The 10,084-nt window shown below is 40.2% G+C and overlaps 1 protein-coding gene across 1 annotated transcript in view; it reads right to left on the reverse strand.

The window, feature by feature from the left end:
- The window catches only part of LOC128732712 (facilitated trehalose transporter Tret1), a 32,532-nt gene extending 30,397 nt beyond the window's left edge, over positions 1 to 2,135 (reverse strand). The window contains exon 1 of the mRNA XM_053826050.1: positions 1,624 to 2,135. The gene's annotated coding sequence lies outside the window, so the exon portion shown is untranslated. The remainder of the gene's footprint in view (positions 1 to 1,623) is intronic.
- Between the last annotated feature and the right edge of the window lie 7,949 nt (positions 2,136 to 10,084).

Here is a 10,084-nt window from a genome sequence, read left to right on the forward strand (position 1 = left end):
ATCGAACCTAGCCCACATAATAACAGTGAATTTTATTATATTTATGTTTTTGATCCGTTCAGCGCATTTAAGGAATTGTTTAACATTCTTAACATAATTGGGTTAAATTTTGTATTTGCATAAAATAAATAAATGGCATTATTTTTCGTGTGTTAGACAATGAAATAAGTTCACGAAGATATAATGCTAAATGGCCTTCCGATTGAACTAAAAGATAAAGATCGAAATGGAAGTATATTCTGAGTCATATTCCACTAAAACTTTATATTTTCTGAGTAGATAATTTGTTAACAACAATGAACGCTTTCTTCCTCTCATGGCCAGATTTAGCAGTTATTTATACATATGTAAGCCAAACTCCCCGAAAGACGTTCGAATCTACCGAAATAAAACGCACCGATTGTTATAACTACGTCTTTATTCATCTAGGATATACTATAATTAGCTCCGTCTTTTTAATAATAATCCATCGTATCAGAAGTTCATTGGAGCAAATTCATTTAGTAGATTTAACTATTATAGAATGGTTCAAAAATCGAAATTAAAGTTTAATAAGGTTTACACATACATGTATAACTTTAATTTCTTGTCACAGAAGATTGGAATCAATTTAGAAGTGTTACTATGTCATTTGAACAATCTTCGTGCGGAGATAATTTGTATTATGAAATCGTATATGAACAAAGTGAGGTAATTGTGATAAGATAAGTCAGAATAGGACAGCCTGGTAATGATTGGTTGAAGTACACATAAGTCTCACCGTGTGATTACAAACCAACCACTGCCTTGTTTTAAAAAGTATGAAAAGTAAGGTATTTTTGCTATGGATTGTATTCAACAAAAGTAATTGAACTTGCAGGTGATTAATTCGCTGTAGTAAAATGCGAATACAGATGTAGATTTTTGGCACATTTCAGAATAATTGCTCTCCAGGTAGGTAGGCTGTTAGATAACCTACTAGATACTAGATTTTTAACCACCAATTCAAGAAAATACATTAGAAACATGACATCACCTAGCAGTCGTCTGATTATACTGATCATTGAATTTCACGTAACCGGACAACGCGGGGCGCAGGTCATAAATAACAATCGAAATAGTGTGACACACCCATTTGTCTCCCGAGTCCCGGTCCCGAAGCTACTAGAGATAGAAATGCAAGCAGATCTGTTCAACGCTAAATAGGTTAGGTAATTCCCCCCACACTGTAGGGAGATACCGCGAGAACAGGTAATTCTACAAAGTGTTGTGCAAAGCCAAGATATCAAATGGTGATAAGTTTAGTACTCTGTTTGGATTGCTTCAAACGCTGAATTGCAGCTTGCGGTTTCAAATTTCACGACAGCCACGTGTTGAAGCACGCGCTCGAGTAGTTTCTTGTTCAATAATGAAATACTAATGCAAAGTGCAAATTGTTGAAAAAAGCGTCAACTTACAATACTTTGTAAGTTGACATGGATGGCACTAAACCAAATTGCGATCAATTATGTAACTAAGTATTCAATCGTTCACAAACGATGTGCGGTACATATTTGCTAATTGAAGATCTCACTCTTATCAGGCTTTGTGGGAGTGATAATTATTTCAATCTACTGCTATGTTTATAACACCAATAAAGCTCACCAAGACTGGGGTCGGGTATATTTTGAAGTTTGTCCTCGCTCAATCCTCGTTGGTATGTGCTCACCGATAAGATTATTTCAGTGTTCCAGATTGATAGTCCAAATGTTTATTGACCGAATGATTACGTCCAGAGACTGAAATCGTCTTTCCAATTGTTAGCCAAAAATAGCAATAAGTACCGGACGAAATAATGAACGAATCCCCCACGAATTCACACACTAGAAAGTCACTGCAAGGTCGTAGTCAAATTTTCACGTTGGCGGGCTCGAACCACTCACTCCAGCCGAATGTGACATAATAACGTAACCGTTGAATTAAGCCTAAACGTGCATTGCAATTCAAGCTGATAACTACTGTTCGTTAACTGACTTGTACGGTGCAGAACTTGGAGGCACTTTCATCCGCAGATCTGCGTAGATATCTCATCGCACCGTACCGGCGGCGGCGTCGGCGGCAACGCAATTCAACATCATTCAATTAGAGTAGACGCGGGGTTTATCTAATTTCCGGATTGAGTTATAACTCGCGTGTCTTGCGATTTACTATGCGCTGCCGCGACCGGTCGACGGGGGTTACCGTCCACAATTCAGTCCGACCAGTTGCGGGGCGAACGATGTTGTTTGTCCATACCGTATCGCTATATACATACAATGCAATGCGGCGGCGAAGATCGTTTGGCTGACCGACCGGTGTAAAACGTGTTTACATGCCTGAACTGAAAAGGCACGTTTTCCACAAAGCAGAGACACCGGCATCAGGTGCAATAAAGTATGCACGCGTAAATTCATTACTAGTGCAGAAACTGTGAACGCTTGATGTGACGATCGAACTCTTCGAAAAATTAACAGGATCAGATGTCTTAGCTGTCACTCTTTTTGGACATGACTTCCTTTCTAATTGGCAACGCACACGATCACCTCTATAATATCAAAGCTCAATTAAAATTCTCCGAATAGCCCATTGTTTCATATCAGTAGTACCGCGCTTTGTTTTTAGGTTGCACTGTAGGTAGGTACTACCGCGTTTGGTTCTTTGCGTTTCATCGCACGTACCGCGAACTGCAAGCACTGGGATGACCTTGAAAGCGGTCATCGCAAGAACCTACGTGTGTAGTGAATGATGCACTTGAATGTCGTAGCGGTTGGACAAACCCCCAGGGCGGCAACGCAACGGTGCTCTGCTTAAGGGCTTTACCATCGTGAATCGGCTCGGCTACACCGCCGGCAAATTGAGCCTCGAGTTGCATAGCAGGAAACGGGTTTTCAAGCTGAGTAAAATTTGTCAGCTAGGTAGGTACGGCAAGTAGCCACAACAGTGGGTTTTCGATTTTGATTACAGTACCAGTTCTTGAAACGGCTGACAGTGTGGATTAAGTTCTAGGCATGTGTGGGTGGTACCGGTTTTAGAAAGATTTTCGAAAGTTAGTTTTTCTTGGTTTCTTATACAACCGAACATCTAATATTAGAAATAAGGATTGAGTTTTTTCACACATTTGTATGAAGCGGGACGTTCCGTCATCTCTATAAAATTTAATGTAAAAAATAATTTCTCGGTGAATCAGAGATTTTAATTTAATAGCCCGGCATTTTTGCGGTAAATAATCTAACTACGTCAAAATAAATCCAGCCTCAAATCAAACTTTAAGTTCAATTTCAAGGACAACGTCAAGTAAAACACGGTTTTATAAAAAAAACGCTCGGCCACGAAAACTTGCTAAGCTACGTTTCGACTCTTGCGGACAAAATGAACAGGTCGACCCTGTGTATGTCGATTTCGTCAAAGTGTTTGCCAAGGTTCCACACGTTCGAAAGGTCCAAAAGTTTCAAGGAATAGGGTAACAGGCATAGATAACTCAATGAAACCTGTCTTATCTTACGGGTCGCAGCTCAACGGTGTAGATTTGCGGTGTCTGCTATTCCCCTATTCCAAATGCAATCCGGTGTACCTCAGGGCAGCGTTCTAGGGCCATTGCTATTCGTTTTTTTTTTGATTTATTAACGATCTATGTTGGAAATTGAAGTCGCCAAAATTATTATACGCTGATGACCTCAAATTTTACCGAGTAATTATGACGCTGACAAACGGATAACAACACGCTCATGGATTGGTGCAGTTTGAACGGAATGGAAGCAAACGTGAACAAATGCTGCATAATATCATTCACCAGGCTACGTCACCAATTGCGTTTGTTTACATAATGGCAGCAACTAGCTTGGAACGTAGGACAACTGTGAAGGATTTGGGAATTCTGATCGACTCGACAGCAAACTAAGATTCGTAGAACACATTTCTGCTGTTACGGCTAAGACATACGTAGTGTTACAGATACCTACTGTTTGGAGACCTTGCGCAATGTCCTATAGAGCTAGGACTGCAAGTGTGGGCACCATAGCATGTAGTGCACATCAACCGAATCGAACGTGTGCAAAGATAGTTTATTCTATACGCTTTTCGGAATCTTAACTGGAGCGTTAGGATAAGCCTACCACCGTACTAAGGTAGTCGCTGCATACTGATCGGCCAATCGACGTTGTCAAGTAGATGAGTATAGCTTCAACGTATGATAATCTTTGACGTCCTCGCAGGCAACATCGACTGTACGGATATATTGAACAAAATACGCTTTGATACGTCGTCACGAGTGATACGCCAAACTGAGTTTTTTCGGTAATGGCCTCTTCGAACTGCTTGTGGAATGAATAGTTCGCGAGAAGTTTGCTGCAGTTGTTACAATGACATTTATTATTTGCTTCTATTATCAACGGCGATATAGAAGTAGGAGACGCAATGGAAGTTAACCTCGGAGTACTTACAAACAACAACAACGTGCCGGCTCCCGATCTCGGAAAGCTCAAGCTGATCATCATCAGCCGAAGAATAATAGAGCCGCCAGAAAGGCTCCTGTAGAGCTCTACAAAAATGGCCAAGAACCGCTAGCAACGGCACTACATTGGATAATTTCTAGGATTTGGAAGGAGGAGAAACTACCGGAGGAGTGGATGGAAGGTGTAGTCTGTCCCATCTACAAAAAGGACGACCGGCTGGATTACTGTAATTACCGCGGCATCACGTTGGTCAACGTCAACACCGCCTACAAGGTGCTCTCACAGATTTTGTTGCGTCGTCTATCCCCAATAGCAAGAGGATTCGTAGGGCAGTATCAGGCGGGCTTTATAAACCCCGTGCTACTTTGGATCAAATTTTTACTCTCCGACAAATCCTCCAGAAATGTCGAGAGTACAACGTGCCCACGCATCATATTTTCGTGGATTTCAGCATACGATACAGTTGAACGAGAACAGCTATGGCAGATAATGCACGAGTACGGTTTTCCGGACAAACTGACGAAGCTGATCAAAGCTACTCTGGAACGAGGGATGTGCTACGTGCGCGTTTCGGGGACACTCTCAAGTCCTTTCGAATCGCGCAGAGGGTTACGGCAAGGGAATGGACCATCCTGTATGTTATTCAATATCGCTATTGAAGGTGTGATCCGGCGCTAACTCTTAGCTAACTCCTAGCCTTTGCAGACGACCTCGACATCATTACTAGAAGCCGTGGGATGGTGGAGGAAATCTACGCCAGACTAAAAACGGAGGATAGGAGGATAGGGCTACAAATTAATACGTCGAAAACCAAATATATGGTAGGAAGAGGCTCCCGAGAAAGTAACGTTTGCCTCCCACGCACAGTGACCATTGACGGCGATGAACTGGAAGTGGTTGATGAGTTCGTATATTTGGGATCTCTGGTCACCGCCGACAATAATACGAGTAAGGAGATCCAACGACGCATTCAAGCTGGAAATCGAGCCTACTTTTCCCTCCGCAAGACGTTTTGATCTAGGAGCATACGCCGCCGCACAAAGCTGACGATGTACAAAGCGCTAATAAGACCGGTAGTCCTCTACGGACTTGAAACAGTGGCGGAGTGGCGGAGACGTATGAATCACGAGCTACAGGCACTGTTTGGAGAGATTCCCATCGTACGCCTGGTGAAAGTTGGGAGACTACGGTGGGGCGGCCACGTCGCAAGAATGCCGGACGACTGTGTAGTGAAATCCGTTCTCTTCAAGAACCCCACCGGCATCAGGAATAAAGGGGCTTAACGTGCACGATGGCTCGACCAAGTTGAAGCCGACTTGCGTGTGTCGAGACGCGCAACGAATTGGCAACGAGTAGCCCAGGACCGATTACAATGGAGAGTAATTCATAATTCGGCAAGAGCTACCCCGGCTCTCGGCTGAATAAGTAAGTAACACTCTGTTTGTCGTCGCTGCAGCCTACGGATTTCGGGTTTCCCTTGATTCAAGCTAGGAGACGGTAAACGTTGCCCGAACACTTTCATAACGTTGGCGACAGCTAATCAAGTGAAGAGCTTAAGCCGTATTAGCTCAGATTCATGTCCAATTGTCATCTTTGCACCTACGTCAACTCGTGCGTCAATGTACGAAGCTCAAATACTCTTAATATTTTTAATGTAATATTTTCAGTCAAACTATATCCATTTACCTTGGAAAAAATCAGAGAGGTTGTGTACAAGACACGACCGGATAGGTTACGTAGGACTACGTGAGTGTGCATGTCTGCATGCTACATGCGTTGTATGTAACATTTATCAAAGTAGTAACATTATATACGTTCAATCCTTAAAAGATTTCAAAGTTATTTCTATGTGCATTTGGAAACAATTTAACAAAATCAAGAATACAAAGTATTGCTTTCCTGCTACCTTACAAAAATTAAAATTTGTTTTTATTACCAATTGTTCCCTCACGTTGAAGGGATTTTACCAATTCCATCCCACTTTACCTACAGCACATCTTTTCGCTACACTTCCAATGCAACGGCAAACATACATATCCATACAGAAATATTACACTGTAGCGCACTTTTCCAACACAGATAACAAATTCGGCTAGGTTTAATCATCTCGCCGTAAAGAATTTAAGATTTTTTGGGACGAGGAACTTTCGTCATTTTTTCTGGCAAATTGGTCTACGTTTAATCGCGTTCGTAAGAAATTTTTTGGCACGAGGGGACTTTGTCCCTCTTTCTGGCGTAATTCCCAAGCAAGGACATCAAAATGATCTAGGTTTGATCGTGGTGTTAAGCAATCTTGTAGAGACGAGGGGACTTTGTCGTTTATTCTGGTTTACTTTCCAAGCACAGATATCAAATTGGTCTAGGTTTAGATCCTCGTAAAGAATCTTCGACCTGTTGAGACGGGAAGATTTGGTCACTTTTTTTCTGGAAATCACGTTAAAACTACAGGGGTTAGACAAAATGATCGGGACAGGCAAAATTTTGATGAAATTCAAACGGCAATAACTTCTACAAGATAAGACCTTTTTCTATGAAACCAATAGCATTTAATGGGGAATTTTTTCTAAATTTTTCAGAAATATTTCAAGGTTGGCTGTAGCCAGTGGACACCGGAGTTCCGAGTTGGGCGGGTCAAAAACTGATTTTTTTCATTGCTTGTATCTTTTTCTGTCATGAAAATTAATTAGTATTCATTTTTTATCCCAAAATAAGACTTCATTTCCAGTCGATTGATGAAAAAATGGCGGAAATCCGTCGAGAAACAACCAAGTTACGGCCATTTTCGTGAAATCAGTCCAAGTAATATCTATTGCTCTGACCATTTTGGGACATGACACAAACCATATCAATAATAGCGTCAAAATTTAAGGTTTTATGAGCCACTGACACTGGAACCATGGCCTGCCATGGCAACTTTGCAGCAGGCTCTAGGGACCTCGGCGGAAATGATCGTTTTAAGGAATATCCGAAATCATATCAATATGGGTGTCAAACTTCAGGATTTTCAACCCTCTTTAATTCTTGAAGTTTGGCGTCCATATTGGTATGGTTTCGATCATATTTGAAAATGTCCATAAAGGTGGGATGTCACTGGCAACATTTCCAGCTCTCATTTCACTGAAATGGCCATATCCCGGTTGTTTCTCGACGGATCTCCGTTCTTTTATCACCATTCGACTGGAAATGAAGTCTAGTTTTGAGATAAAATATGAATACTATTAAATTTTCAAGAGAGATAAAAGATACAAGCGATGAAAAAATCACTTTTTGACATACCCTCGCTCAACCCGGAATATCTCCGGTGTCCACCTACTACTATGGATTTTGAAATATTTCAGAAAAACTAGAATTTCCCCGTCAAATGCAATTGGTTTCATTTAAAAATGTCTTATTTTGTAGAAGGTATGGTCGTTTGAATTTCGTCAAAATTTTGCCTGTCCCAATCATTTTGTCTAACCCCTGTATGGTGACGTCTTTTCCAACCAATCACGAAGCGAGGATTTCTAGTTGGACAATGTTTCATTATTTCCAATTTTTCAATTGTGCGCGCTTAAAAAAGAATAATTTTCTTTCCGGATATTCCGGTTGATTGGACTGATTCGGGTTAAGTTCAATCTCAGCTCTGAAGTTCAATTTTAAGTTCAATTTCAATTTCAATTTTGTAGTAATGTTCGAGGACCAAATTAGCCCAAATTTAAATATAATTTTAAGTCCAACTTCATGTCCAATTTCAAGTCCGGTTTTACGTCAAATCAAGCTTATACCGTTTTTTTAACCTGGGTTAGTTCCAATCCGACCACTGAATTAAACAAACATTTTCGGGTTGTCAGTTAATTGATAATAGCGGGGTTGAAACTGCAAAAAGACCCAGAGCGAATCCGACGTCTAAAAAGTTCAACCTAGAGTGAAACTAAGTCCAACCTGAGCGGAAAAACAAACGTTTTGACAGCCGTTCGATTGAAACTATAGGGCGGACCTAGATTGGACCTGAGCAAAAACAAAAACACTAATAATTTCAAATGCAACTTCAAGTCAAATTTAAATCTCTATAGTCTGCTAAGGCAGAACCGTTTTTTACTAGGGAATATCCTGTTGCTTGCGAAGGCGAGACAGGTGAAATAGTAATGGTCCTGTTGCTTGCGAAGGTGAGACAGGTGAAAAGTAATGGTAGCCCAATCTATATGAAATCATAGAAAATACGATTTCAGAATTTAATAGTATTGTGATGGACATACGCGGGAGAGTGATGCAACAAGTAGTATGGCTGATAAATAGATAAGCAACAATATGTGAAGTAACTATATTTAAATATCCAAGAGATAAACGTCCCTCCCACTCCAAAGATGCGTATGGGGTGGAGGCAAAGACCATATAGGGTCTAGGGCCATCACAAAAAAAAAAATTATGTTTAATTTCATGTCTGATTGCAATTTTCATTTTAATCCATTAAGCCCTATACTTTTCCCAGCAGGGATAGAAAGTGGAAACTTTCAGGAAAATTCTCTTTTAGGTCAACTAAGAAAAAACCACTGACATGTATTTTTAATTTTGACCCTGTGTCCCGCAACGCTACGTTGCGAAAACGCAACGCTGGGCATTAAGGGTATACCGTTTTTGCATACCTGCATTATTATGCATATAAATGCTTCATACTTTTTTACCGTTAAATCAAATTTGGATTTTTTTTTGTGATTTTGAGTATTAATAAAGATTAAATGAACGGCTTAGAGTATTACATGTTATGTTTTATGATAGATATCAAAACATTTGGGTTGGAGACCATCTTTGCACTAGACGCATAGTAAGCAGTTTGAATGCTAAATGCATGTCATCGCAGATGATTAAATGCCAGCAACACGTTCCGGAAAGGTTGTAACATTAAATTTGGGTCCATGAAACTGTCGTTGCCATCACTCAATTCCTCCAGATATTCTGGAGGCAAAGGTACTTTAACAATTTTATTACGCTCTTATCACAATGGCTTCTCCATCTGCCATCAGTGTTTGAAGCAGCGAATTCTATGTTATGTAAACTTTTATAATGTTTCCGGGATATTTCAAATAAGCGAAAGATAAGATTTACATTCATTTGTTTACTAAAAAGCAACGATATCAAATGAAACACCGTAGCGAACGAACGAAAACAAACATTTCCGTTGCAAATTTTGAATATCGTTACTTCCTAGCGTTGCGTTTTCGCAACGCAAAGCTTCAAACCTATCTGAAAATTACAAAAATAATCAAAATTATGGAACAAAGTTTTTTTTTGGCAGGCAACCGATTCTTACTAACACTGATTGATAGGTCAGGCGTTAATAGAGGTAAAATGGAGTTTTATGAGCATTTTTTCTTAACTGTCTGAAAAATAGCAAAACCTGTTGTTTTGTCACAGCTGTAATTATGTTACATGTAACATCTGACCTTTGAGCAAAAACAGGTCGATTAGATTTTTTTCCAATCTTTCTTTGTTTCTCACGCTCCAAGTTGATATCTTCAACCGGGTCTTCTCTAGAAACGAATGAAAGTGCGTTGCGTTTTCGCAACGCTGGGAGGAAATGGGTTAAGTTTAATTTTAAATCCAATTTCGTGTCTTATTTCAAGATCAATTCAGAGTTTGAATTAATTCCAATTTCAAAC

The sequence above is a fragment of the Sabethes cyaneus genome, chromosome 1, assembly GCF_943734655.1.
Source record: "Sabethes cyaneus chromosome 1, idSabCyanKW18_F2, whole genome shotgun sequence".
NCBI classification, from domain to species: Eukaryota; Metazoa; Arthropoda; class Insecta; order Diptera; family Culicidae; genus Sabethes; species Sabethes cyaneus.